At 45.1% G+C, this 13,811-nt stretch overlaps 1 protein-coding gene across 1 annotated transcript in view; it reads right to left on the reverse strand.

Annotated features, from left to right (window-relative positions):
- Positions 1–12,894, reverse strand: part of SLC16A12 (solute carrier family 16 member 12) — a 78,172-nt gene extending 65,278 nt beyond the window's left edge. The window contains 1 exon segment of the mRNA XM_049645384.1: positions 12,617–12,894. The gene's annotated coding sequence lies outside the window, so the exon portion shown is untranslated.
- Between the last annotated feature and the right edge of the window lie 917 nt (positions 12,895–13,811).

Here is a 13,811-nt window from a genome sequence, read left to right on the forward strand (position 1 = left end):
ATGACCCCCACCCCCACAAATCACAACAAAGCTCGGCAGCTGGAAGCCTGATGATCCCCAGTTGCTTCCCCGCCCACAGAGTGCTGTACTGCACACTACCAGAGAAAAGGAAGAGGAGGGAGAAGGAAGAGGAAGAGGGGGTTTCGTGAGAGCACGCAGTCCTTTCTTGGCAGGTTGATAAGGACGATTTGGCGAAAGCATCAGAAGTTACTTGTGAAATGTGTTGTTTTGCCAACTGGTACTTGCAAATTAGTTTTTCAAAAATGACAGTGCAAAATAGAAGCTATTCAACTGTCTTTTGACAATGTTCTATTGAGATCGAGTGATATTTATTGCATGCCAGATATCAGTCAACCTTCTGTATCTTTCCCTAGAATTGTAACATACTTGTCTTACAGCTTTCTAAAGTCCAGACCAGTCCATGGGGCTAGTGGGCACCATCTTCCAACAAGAGAAAGGATCTAGTCAACATGTCCCCAACATCTTGGCTGATCTCAGCCTCAACCTTGAGCTCATCACAACCCTTAAGATTCACCTCCATTCGATAAAGAAGGTGTGGAGTATTCTCGGCAGTATTACCGTACTGGAGTATTACTATGTGGATGGAACCGGAGGTGTTATGCTATGTGAAATTAGCCAGTCAGAGAAAGACAAATATCATATGACTTCGGTCATATGAGGACTTTAAGAGACAAAACAGATGAACATAAGGGAAGTGAAGCAAAAATAATATAAAAACAGGGAGGGGAACAAAACATAAGAGATTCTGAAATATGGAGAACAAACAGAGGGTTACTGGAGGGGTTGTGGGAGGGGGGATGGGCTAAGTGGGTAAGGGGCATTAAGGAATCTACTCCTGAAATCATTGTTGCACTATAGGCTAACTAACTTGGATGCAAATTAAAAAAGATAAAGTTAAAAAAAAAAAGATTCACTTCCATTTAATTTAGCCATGTACTCCCCAAGCCACATCATCAATCATCACCTGTGCTAATCCTCACTTCTGGAATCTACAGTTGTTGTGAGATGTCAGTATCCCTCCCAAACCCCAGGCTTCTATCCAACAGCAATTCCCTAACTCCTACTGCACCGAGTTTCCAACCTCCCTGAGCGCCCACGTCCCTGGTTTCTCCATTTTCTCCCATTTCCTCAGCTTGTCCCGCTCCTTAGAGGCTAGAGCTCATTCCCTGTTATGTCACTTGCTCTTTTTCCGACACCCCCACTCCTTCCAAACCACCAATCCCCAATTTTGAATCAATTCAGAGCATCCAAACTTGTCCGTTCCTATAACTGGTAAGGCAAGTTTCGCTAGAGGAAGTCTCTCACCCTTGCAAATTCAATGGCACAGTTATGATTTCCAACACGTAAACTAAGCGCTCAAAGTGACTCAGCAACACTATCAGCACCTGCTCCAACTGCACAATGGTTCTTCAAAATCTTAAGTACTCCATGTACCCCTCAGCAGGATGGCAAACAGCTTGAGGGGCTTCCTGGTTCTGTGTCTTAGCAGCTGTACAACCTCAGCAAGATGTTGAACCCCTCCCGGCTTCAGTTGTCTTGTTTTTAAAATTGGGATAACAACTCCCTCCTCACGTGATGGTTGCAAGAACTCAGAGAGTTAACACGTGTAAAGTAGCCGTAACAATGCTTAGAACATATAAACTGTCCCAAAAATGCTGTTACTATTTTATAGGGAAAATGGGGGCTGCTTTTACTCCATTTTTCCCCTTCAGCTTATTCCTCCAGTTCATCCCTATCCACACACATCCTTGATCCCTTTTGTTCCTTTCAAAAGAAAGACATGTCCTTTTATATTTTTCAGGTTAGTATCCCCTCTTCTAGTTTCTATATTTTGAACCTAGACTTTTATACTGGATCCTCTTTAGCCTACACATTTACTCAAGTATGCCTCATCTTGAAAGCAGGAAGGAGAAATGTGAGAGGGGAAAGAAGGGAAGAGAAGACAAGGGAAGAAACCCCCCTCCAACCGTGCCACCTTCCCAGGTGCCCCCAGTGACTTTTGTCCCTTCACAAACCCAGCCTCTTAATGATCTGTCTGCACTGTCTCCTCATCCCTCTTCTCACTCCCTCCTCAATGGAATGGAATTTGGCTTCTGCCTCCCCTACATACTGCTCACACCGTGTCAGACATCGTCACCAATGACTCCTAATTGCCAATGGTAACTCTGCCATCCGTAATTCATTGACCTCTCGGCAGCATTTGGCACTCTGTCATTGTTGAAACTCTTCCTTGAATTTCCATGACAGGAGTCTCCCCTGTGTATCCTTCTTCCCTACATACCCATGCTTATTTTCTTTTGCTAGATCCTTCTTCCTCTGACCACTCATTCGATGGTGTGTCATTTATTCATTCATCCAACAAACACTACTGAACTCTTACCATGTCTCAGGCACCGTGACAAACGCTGGGACAAGTAAGGCAGGCACAGCTGAAGCACAAGTCCAGAAGGCACTATTCACCGTGAGACGCAACTACTCAGACACGTGAGTGGCACTTTCTGGAACTGTGCAAGGATTTTTATCTTTGATCCATCTCACGTCTCTCTATAACCACTCTCCTTGGGTGCTTACTTCCACACACAGGACTTAAACCGTGAACAATGGCAGTGACACTGTAAAGAAGACATAGTCTCTGCCCTCACCGTTGGGCTAGTGAAAAAGATCAACATGTAACTAGAGTGGAAAAAGAAAGGCACGATGACCAAGAGGTGCCCTGGGTATAACACGAACGAACACACCCCAGTTATCCTCCACAATTTTTGGACCCATTTCACACGTCATTCTTTATGTGCTCCTCGGGTAATTACATTCAATTATGTCTTGTTCATCCAATCCTGTCATGCTCAACTGAGCCTATTGGCTGGTGATGCCCACCTTCTGGATTGCTTGCCCAGATTATCAAATTGCCTAACCAGACATCTCCACCACATCCCTATAAGGGCAGCAAGCACGGAGAATAGAAATATGAATAAAGCAGAAGTCTTACATGAGGCATTAACCTTACTTCCCATCTGTACCATTTCAACAGGCCCCCAGTTTGTCACCCTCTGGGACCTTTCTTCAAGCCTCATTCAGACATACATGTTTGAAACACAAGCTAATTTTATCACCCAACCCCCATTCCCACCCCACCCCCCTGTTTAAAGGCCTCCAAGGACTACTCTTAGCAGCTAAAGCAAAACTGAAACTCAGTGGTGTGGTACACAAAGACCCTAAATGATCTGGCTCCTGCCAGTTCTTCTGGTCCTATCTAGCATCTAGCCATATGCATACACTGCAGGTCCGCCATACCTAACCGCCCTGAACTCCCATCCACAGTGTGACTTTCCCACCCCAGTGCCTTTGTACGTATTGTGCCTGCACCTGTTGTTTGCCTCATGAATTTCTACCCTTCCTTAATGCTTTGATCAACCTAGGCAGCATGAAGTGTCTCTGGCTCTGAACCAGGTAGCAGGTGGTCTTTAGGGGACTCTTCACAATGCCGTGACTATTTGTCCACACATCCGGATCCCCTAGGAGATTGTAAGCCTTTGGATAAAATCCTCTCTATTCTCTGTGGGCCTTCAGCACCTGACACAAGTACCTAGCACGTGCTGGGTACTTAGCACACACTTGCCTGAGGAAGCGGTAAACTCACTGAGTTATTTTAACATTACTTAATCCCAATATGTTTTTTATTAGGGGCTTTAAAAGTAATGAATTCTATTTCATCTAATTCAAATGTCTCTTCCCAGCTTAAAAACTATTAAAATTTTAGGGGCGCCTGGGTGGCGCAGTCGGTTAAGCGTCCGACTTCAGCCAGGTCACGATCTCGCGGTCCGTGAGTTCGAGCCCCGCGTCAGGCTCTGGGCTGATGGCTCGGAGCCTGGAGCCTGTTTCCGATTCTGTGTCTCCCTCTCTCTCTGCCCCTCCCCCGTTCATGCTCTGTCTCTCTCTGTCCCAAAAATAAATAAAAAACGTTGAAAAAAAAAATTAAAAAAAAAAAATTAAAAAAAAATAAAAAACTATTAAAATTTTAAAAACCCAAACTGACGTATTACCTTAACGTTGCCTGTATATGCCACCCATTAGGTATACCATCATGCAAGAGTTTATGAAGAAAGCAGAATGTGCCAGAACAATCCCAAGATGCTGATTTGGATGCAGCAGTTATTCAGTGTCATTTGAAATGTTAATTAGACCTTCACCTCTAATAAAATTAGAATATATGGTTTTCTGCACTTTATCTTTTTTGAGTGGGGAAGAAGTCAACCAAAAGAAGTAGAAATGAGAGGAAATAAATGTGTGGTGCTTAATTTTTTTGATACAACGACCAATCTCCTTATTGTTGGAACCCCCTAACTATTAAGCAAAATATTTTTGCCAGTATCTTATTTATGAACATTTATTTATTCTTTACCATGGTACTTTGAGCTTTTTCTAAGAGGGTTCATGAGTTTATAAATTATGTTAATACACTGTTGCCTGTTGAGACTTGTAAGTAAATTTGCCAAACAGCTGGCCAGCACTGAAGGCAGGGTCTGTGTCAATGAAACAGAATGAAGCTTCAGACCCTTTGGAATGCAGACTCACCCTGGGGCTTCAGTGGGACCTTACCCAGAGCCTAGCAGTCACCACTCTCGTTCCAGAGGGGAGAATGAAGAGGCAATGTCTGGATTTTAGAAGTCAAGAAACCATAATGCTTCTTAACAAATCATTGTATGCCAAAAATACTGCAATGGCTCTCTCACTACCAAATCCATGAGGCAATCACTCAAGTTTATCTTCTTGTTCTGCTCATCAACACACACGCGGAAGGAGCCCTCTAGGTGGGGCACTTGGGTGGTTCAGTCATTTGAGTGTCCAACTCTTGATTTTGGCTCAGGTCATGATCCCAGGGTTGTGGGATCACGCCCCACGTTGGGATCCACACTGAGTGTGGAGCTTAAGATATTCCCTCTCTCTCTCTCTCTCTCTCTCTCTCTCTCTCTCTCTCTCCCCTCCCCGCCGCCTCTCCTCTGCTTGCACATGCGTGTACTCTAAAATTAAAAAAAAAAAAAAAAAAAAAGAATAAGCCCTCTAGGATGTAGGGTATTCAAAGAAACAGAAAACATCCTTGGATGGTTTCCACAGTCTATGTGCTCTGACCTCATCCCCTACCCCCACCCACACACATAGACAGTCATACTCCAACTCTTTTGACAGTTATGCCCAAGTATACGTGGGGAAATGGCAAAGTAAAAAGGAAACTCCATTGACCAAAATGTGACTACAGAGGGTACCTGACCCAGAACAGCCATTCCTCGGGATTTTATCTTTGACTCTCCTCATGTCTCTCTATAGACGCTCTCCGTGGGCGATTACTTCCATACATGCGGGACTTAAACTGAGTCTCTACGTGGATAACTCCCAATCTATGCTTCTTGCCCAGAATATCTAACTGCTCATTTGGCTGTCTGTCTGCACAGGCACAGAGGATATAAAGTTAGTAAGACCAAGGTCTTCCCATGCTTTTTCAACACAGGTGCACAGTAGCAGTTAGAAACAATAAGGAGCTTCCAGAATGACACAAACCAAATTTGGCAGGGTTGCAGAAGCAGAAACTTGCAAACACGTGGCCTAATCATTTACAAACTTGTTTTCACCAAGAAAGCCTTTGTTCAGATAAAATCTGACTTGGAAATCCAAAATGCGAAACCAAGAATAGCACACCTGCTCAGGTTGCAGTCGAGACCACCGAAGGGAACCCCAAACTGGATGCAGGACATCCTTCCCCCTCATTGTCCCCATGCCCCATAACAGCCCCTGCAACTCCTTGAAACTCCCAGAAATCTGCAAAACACAGTTCAAAAATGACTGGCCAACATCCATGAAGGTGCTACTTTTAATACAAAAATCAACAGGGAAAGCACATTTGGGGACAGCTAACTGGTAACAGTGGGTGAGAATTCCCAACAGTATTAGAAGTAAAATAAGAACAAATGTCATTAAACATAAAGTCAGTTCTAAGAAGTGCACTAGATCAGTGTCTTTCACAGTGTCTATCACCTTATCACATTTTCTCAAAGACAGTAAATCCTAATGGTAAGGAAAAACTTAAAAGCAGACACTATTTTTTTAAGTCACATAAGGCAAGGTTTAAGCTGCTTGCTTCTACGAGTCTTAGGTATTTCTTACATAGAAACCATGTATTTTCAAAATTTATTTTGATACAGTTAAACAAAAAGTATTCAGAAACAAGTTTGAACATTAAGATTCCTATCAACTTGAGGAAATGCGTAATAAACAAGGACACATCTTTAAGTTATTATAGAGGAAACCGATTGTTGTAGAAAAGGCCAAATTACTGTCCTCAAGAAAAACAATCACCAAAACATAAAGCAAGTAGGGTGACTGATCAATTATTGGTTGGTTGACTGTAATAACACCAACTTGGTCGATTTGTTTTTGGGTTTTTTTTTTTTTTTTTTTTTTTTTTTTTTTGGGAGGGGGTGCACAGACACATGTGAGGAGGGGGGAGGGGCAGAGGAGAGGGAGAGAAAATTTCAAGCAGGCTGCGTGCTCAGCGAGGAGCCCTAGGCAGGGCTCAATCTCACAACCCTGGGATCATGACCTGAGCCAAAATCAAGAGTTGCATGCTTAACTGACTTGGCCACCCAGGCACCCCTTGATTTGGTTATTCTGACATTGTACAGACATAAGCTCAGTGAATTCCTCCCACAGGAGGAAAATCAGTGAAAATTCATTCGACCATTGGGAAAGCTTCCCATATACTGAGTGAGTACCATATAGAGAAATTGTAATACTAATTAAAAAGAAGAAAAAAGTCTCATGTTTAATATTTTCATCAAGTATGTTAAGAAATCATACTTTGTTTCAATAAAAGTTGTTCTGAAAAAGTGTAAAATTATTAAGTATTGTATACATAAGGTTCACAACCCTGCCTACACAGGAGGTTCACCAGGGGAGACTGAAAAACCACCAGTGCCCTGGCCCTAGCCCAGACCTAGTGAATCAGAATTTTTGAGGATGGGTCCTTGGCACAAATACTGTTTTTCCCTCCCAGGCGATTCTAATGTGAAGCTAGCACTGAGAACCATCGATACAGTCTTGAATCAAGTGACTGATCACTCAGTAGTCAGGCCTCAACCTGGACAAACCACTTTTCTTTTTAATTTCCTTAAGTAATCTCTACACCCAACTTGGGGCTCAAACTCATGACCCCAAGTTCAACAGTCGTGTGCTCTACCCACTGAGCCAGCCAGGTACCCCTGGGACAAACAACTTCTTTTTGATGGCAGTGATGCCCGTGAGTGGGCTTCCGCATTTGTGACCCATTAATGATGATGGTCAAGATTGCTTTTTGCTAGTTGTCTGGTTGACCAACATCAGACTGAAGAAATAGCACTCTATTCTCCCTTCAAGCAGATCTAACTTAGTTGTGAGCATGGGTTTGGGTTTTGTTTGTTTGTTTTTGGGGGTTTTTTTTGGGGGGGGGCAGTTCCTTCATGGGCTATGAATGCAGGTGTTTTGAAGTCACAAGTTTAGAACGATGAAATTACTATTTCAAGAAACACGACTGGTTTCAGTAGGTAAATATGAGCTTACTCCTGTGGAAAGTATTTCATCCAAAAAAGTAAAATTACAAAAATAACACCCCTTGGCCTCCCAGATAATTAATTACAGCTTTAATCTGTAATGTGCTAAATAAACCAGAAAATGGTGGATTGTGCTCAGAAATATTTGAAAAATTATAAAGTTAACAAATGTTTAAGTATTGGGGTGGTTAAGATTTTATGTGGCTACTCTGTTTACATATAGTAGTCATAAGATTTCTTGGGGGGAGACAGACGGTGACTTTTATGGGGATTTAAAGCTTGAAGACTAGGTGCAGGTCCCCTTTATAAATAGGAAGTAACTAACATTACATCCATAAGAGAGGCTTATAAACATGGAATTTCTCTCCAGCAGCAGAGGGATGAGCTATTTTCAAGATACACGGGTACTCTAAGAAACTGAAAAATTAAGACCTCTCTTAACTGGGGCAGTCAGAAGTCAGTAAAAGCAGAGTCAAAAAGTGGATACGACATATTTCAAACATTGTATTTCAACATTAGTCACATAAATACAAGCAAAATCACTCACTAACCTTTAGCTATCAGGTCACGACTGGAGTTCTGTGTTGCCTTCTTGGTGAAACCACACCCAGATTTCCTGCTTCTGTTTCTTAAAAGCACTTGTACCTTAAAGTCACTTGTGGAAAAACCTGAGTGCAAAATCTTTCTGGATTTGCTTTATTATAGTTTTCCAATCATTTATAGCTGTCGGTTCCATGCCTAAATAGTAGCAGCCTGTTTGCTGACTTTTCTTTCTCTATTTAGCTTCATTATCTTTGGGGGAGAAGGTTGAGATAAAATTTACTGTTTTAATCATTTTAAAGGCTACAGTTCGGTGCACTCACATACTACAAAGCCATCACCACTATCTAATTCTAGAACAAAGCCATCATCCTCAAAAGAAACCATGTAACCCTCACCAGTCACCCTCAACTTTCCCCACCCCCATAGCACGGCAACCACGAATCTACTTTTTGTTTCTATGGATTTGCCTATTGTGGGCGTATCGTACAACATGTGGTCTTTTGTGTCTGGCTTCTCTCATTTAGCATAATGTTTTCATGGTTCAACCGTGTTGTAGCATGTGTTGACACTGTTTTTAAAAATAACTTACTTTTGGGACACCTGAGTGGCTCAGCAGATGAAGCGCTGGCTCAGGTCACGATCTCACAGTGCATGGATCCGAGCCCTGCATTGTCACTGTCAGTGTGGAGCCTGCTTGGGATTCTCTCTCTTTCCCTCTCTCTCGCTCTGCTCCTCCCCCCACCTGCACTTTCTCTCTCTCAAAAATAAATAAATAAACTTAAAAAAAAATGACTTACTTTTATGCGCCTATACGCCAATTTAGTTTTTATAGAAAAGGCATTCTTCGGCATTCCCATCTCTTCACTTTCTGTGACACTTCATTAAATTGCAAAATTACGCTAGCAAGTGGTGCTGGAATAAACAGGACTATGAGCAAACGCCACTGTAAGCATACACCTGGGCTGACAAAAGCAAAGTACACCAGTTTCTTGCGATGATAGCTATGTGCCAGAGTGGCCCCTGTGCTCTGAGCAGCAACCAATAGGTGTTTCAGAGGGAAGGAGGGCACTGGCTAACCCGATGTGTTGTTTTAGTGTGGGTCAGTACTCCATTACCCAGGAGTACTGGGGGGGGGGGGAGGGGGGAGGGGATGGCATGCAGAGGGGGTAGAAATGATAAGTGTTTATTACTTACTCATTAAGCAAAGAAGGAGCACATTAAATAATTAATTAATGGCGTGTAACTTCCTACCTGGCTACAGCAACTCATCCCATTCATGAGTGTGGAGTAAAAGAAGGGGTAAAGGAGACGGGTACCTGATGGGTGTCTGAAGTGGTGGGCGGATGAAGAAAATCAACTCATCTTGGGTGCCTAGCAGCTGTCAGAAATCGTGACTCTCCTCCAAGTGTTTCACAGAGACCACTTTCAAATAGGACATTGTTAGATAATGACACTTCCCAAAGTCCTTTGATGTGGAACAAATTAGAAACAGACAGAGAGAACATCTTTGTGCTCGGAATCTCCCAACATCAAATGTGGATTTGGTTTTTCTCAATTCAATTATTATACCCCTTTAACGGGTGAGTTTTGAGATATACGACAAAGGTTCTCTCATAAGCAAATAGCTTCCAAATTAGCGATTTTTAAAAGCAAAGCAGTTGGTTAGGTAAGGAATGTATAAACAGCCCCAAAAGCTGCACTGAATACTTTTTTTGGCTGTATACGACTGAAAAACTGCCAAGTTCATTTTGATAAGCCTTCGTTAAAAACAATAAACATGCCTAAGCTTGCAAACCATGCCGTTTTGAAGAAAAAGCAAGTGAGAGAATTAGAAAATGCTTAAAACTGGAATGTCTGAAAAAAAACTTCCCTGGTAACGGATTTACCAAGAAGTCACAACACTGTGTGGCCTATGGGATAGTCAGGGGGATGGGAGACAAATGTAAAGTGAGAAAAAAATGAAAGCAGAACACCATCTTCATAAATAAATAAGAAGCTACATCTTACAAACTAGTACAATTACAGTATGTAACCCTAACACGGGTACCCTAACACTACTGAGAAAACAAATCCTTCCACGCTTAAGTTTAATGTCACCAAGGCGGCGATATCCCTGCACTAAAGATAATGTAATTTAAGAGACTCCGAATGAACATCCATAAAATAACCAAAAGTGGGACTTGCTCTTCGTGAGTGTATAGGAGGGTATCGGTTTATAGAAGTCCAAGTAACTTCACTGAATTCGCTTCTTTCTTTTCAGTGATTATAAAATCAGCAGAATCATAGGACTGGAAGGAAGATAATCCGGAACATTTATGTCCATTTCCCTACTTTAGGCAAAACTGAAATTCTCTTTTTTTTTTTTTTTTTTCAAGTAGGCTCCACACCCAGCACAATGCAGGGCCTGAACCAACGACCTGGAGACCAAGACCAAGACCTGAGCTGAGATCAATGGTCAGACGCTCAACCAACTGAACCACCCAGGTGCCCCTGAAATTCTCTTCTAGCTGCCAAACAAAATCTGGAAAAAATTCTCATGAATGAATTGTAACTTGAGCTCCGCAGGAACAACTTTCTTTGTTGTGTTCACTGATCTATCCCAAATGCCCAGAATATACCAGGCACATAGTAGGCATTATATAATGCAGCAGGTAAATATCTGTTAAATTCAACTAAACTGAAAAACATAAAAAAATGTGCAATGCATAAAACGCTAAATAAGTCAGCTTAAAGTTCCCGTCTCAGCTCTACAATATGGTCGTGGTGTTCCTTATAACACACAAATGATCCTCAAGTTGGCTCCAATATCATACATTACACCTTTTACTCTAACCAATCATCGCCATCAGGAGCTGAGAATCAGAAGACGTTCCAGGGAGAAATGGTAAATTCAGTCCACCTGTTTTGATTGCTTTTCTTTTCTGGATGTTCACCTAGGACATATCTGCATATTCATCGTTGTTCAGGTAGAATGTAAATATTATTTTAAATTAAGGGTTCACATTTTTAAAAATTGTACCCCAAATACAATTTGACTAAATCAACCTCTCGTTTATTTCAAAATCACACCAGTTAAAATAAATAAATAAGAAGAAGAAAATGATATGATCATAAGTGATTCCAGTATTATCATTGTAGTTCAAAATGCCTAGCGGCAATACGCTTTGAAAGTGGAAGAAAGTGGGAAGGAGAAGGCCTGGATTGTGGGCTTGGTTCCATCACCAGTTACCAGTAGGAGTTTAGCCAATCCTTGACCACCAGAATCTGAGCTTCCTGGCCTGCAAGGAGAAGGGTTTGAAGAGATGATCTCTAAAACCCTTAGCAATTTCCAAGATCCTGTGATTAGGTGAGGAAATCCCAGTCACTTAATTACTCCTTATTTAATCGTTTGTTTTCTTTAACAAACATACATTGAGCACCTTGGAAGGGTCAGACACCATGAGCCCAGTCGGGCGTGACACTGTGGGGGGGGGGGGGGGGGCGAGACAAACTGCAGGGTCGGTTGATGATTTTAAAAGCTAGTGACCTCAGATACCTATGGAGACAGTGTATTTCTAACTTTGTCAGGCCTGAAGTCTTTTCTTCCTGGGTTAAGCTGGCTGCGCCTTCAGAGTACCCCGCTCTCAGCCAAGAAACAAGTTAAGTTGCACAAATGAGAAGCCCATCAGAATGGAATGGTTTAACCAGTGTTCTAGTAGGTTCCATCCGTCTCAACATTAAAAAAAAAAAAAGTTATAAGATGGTCAAAAAGCTGGGCTGTGAAGACAGAAGGCTAACCAAATCGCCCCAGGTTTTACTGGGATCGTGCTTTAAAATTGTGCTTGCCAACACTTGACCCTGAGTCCGCACTACTTTCCTTGAGGACAAGAAACAGCTGAAAAATTAAATTCAATCAACTGAGGCTGGTGTGTTGTTAGTACACCGCCCACGAGGAATAAATATTATTACCCGGGGCAGACGAAGATTTAAAAAAAAGACACTGAAAACCGAATCCAGCCGAAAAACGGTGTCTACTACATCGGGCAGTCCGCCTTTGGAAAGCACAGGAGATGGAGATCAAAGCCGCTTCCTCTCCAGCCACCTGCCCAGAAACTGCCGGAGCGCTGGCCCGACACCGACACCGACACGACGAGCGGGCACACGTCCGTCTCCTAACCCTACAGGCGTCCCGAGGGACCCGGGTTGGGGTGGGAGCTCCCGGAGCGAGGCTGGGCGCGGGGGGCCGCGGCAGCCGACGGAGCGCCCTCCGCCAGCTCCACCAAGCGCAGCCCGAGAGCCCCGCCGCGCAGGATGCCTGGGTCAACTGAGCCCCGCGCCCCCGGGGAACTGGGAGAAGAAGAGCCGAGGGGGCTCCGGGCGCCAGAGCCGCCGGCGGGAGGGTGCGCCCGGTGCAGCCCAGCGGGGCCGACCCCCGCGCCCCGCAGCCCGCCCAAGGCGCGCGAACCCCCTTCCGCCCGGCCCCGCCGCGTCCTCACCTCGCGTGGACCGCTGTATCCCGGGCCGCGGCGCGCGGACATGCCTCCGGGGCGCACCCACCCGGCCGTGGCCCTGCGCCGTGGCCCCCGTCCCGGGCCCCAACCGCCGCGGTCCGCGCTTCCGAGGAGGGGCGGGGAGTGCTCGGGGCGGAGGCGCCGGCGGGGCTGGGGCCGGGGGCCCCGCGGGCAGCGCGGGAGGAGGAGAGCGCGGCCGGGAAGAGCTCAGCGCCCGGGTGCCGAAGCGCACGGGCAGGTTCAGCCCCCGCCGCGCCAGCTCCGCCGCGCCAGCTCCGCCGCGGACTCTGTCGGGCGGGCGAGAGGGGTTTATCACTGCGACCCGCTCTGCGCGCCGCGGCTTGGCGCGGGGTGAGGGGCGCGGGGGCGGAGGGACGCCTGGCGGTTATGTAACGGGTCGGCCCGCTGTGTCCCGAGCCAGCTCGCTCCAGGACTGCCCTACCCTCCCCGGGGTCCGCCGTGACCCTTAGCAGCCTTGCGCGCCCCTGACCTAGGCAAGCAGAGGGGGCCGGTGTTCTCAAACAGAACTTTTCCCTGCAGCGTCAGCGAGCAGGATCTCCAGGGGAAAATCGAGGGCTCCCTTAGACCATCTGGCACGGATCTGTATTCTGCCGGCCAGCGCTTCCCATTTCACAGCACCGGAAACTGAGGCCATTCGGGGCCTTGTCTCTTGGAATTACGTGGACCTGGATTCAAGTGTCCTGAAAAGCTTGTGACCTTGCGCAAGTTAACTTAAGTCTCTGAGCCTCAAGTTTCTTCACCTGTGAAACAGGAATAATAATAATAGGGTCCACTTCCTGTGTTTGCCTAGAGGACCGAACGAAGGAGGTGCAGGTGCCCCGTGTGTAACTCGCCCCCAGTAGACGTTACTGCTGTTGATTATGTTGCGGTTCGCCCAGATCCTCAAACTTCGCCTTGAAGGCGGCGGTCTCAAAGGCCCGAAGAAGCAGCTTCCCGAGCTTGCTCAGAGGTACCCCCACGTAAGGCAGATTCTAGGCTAACCTTTCTGGAACTCACTCGGGCAGAAGCAGGTTCCAGCTGCCAGTCTGATTCCAGCTTCTTGGGCTCTACACCGTTGCTACTCAACAACATCGTTGTCATCTGGGAGCTTGCTAGAAATGCAAAATCTCCGGCCCAACCCCGGCACCTCTAAATCGTAATCTCCATCTTCACAAGCATC

Source organism: Panthera uncia, chromosome D2, assembly GCF_023721935.1.
Source record: "Panthera uncia isolate 11264 chromosome D2, Puncia_PCG_1.0, whole genome shotgun sequence".
In the NCBI taxonomy this organism is placed as follows: Eukaryota; Metazoa; Chordata; class Mammalia; order Carnivora; family Felidae; genus Panthera; species Panthera uncia.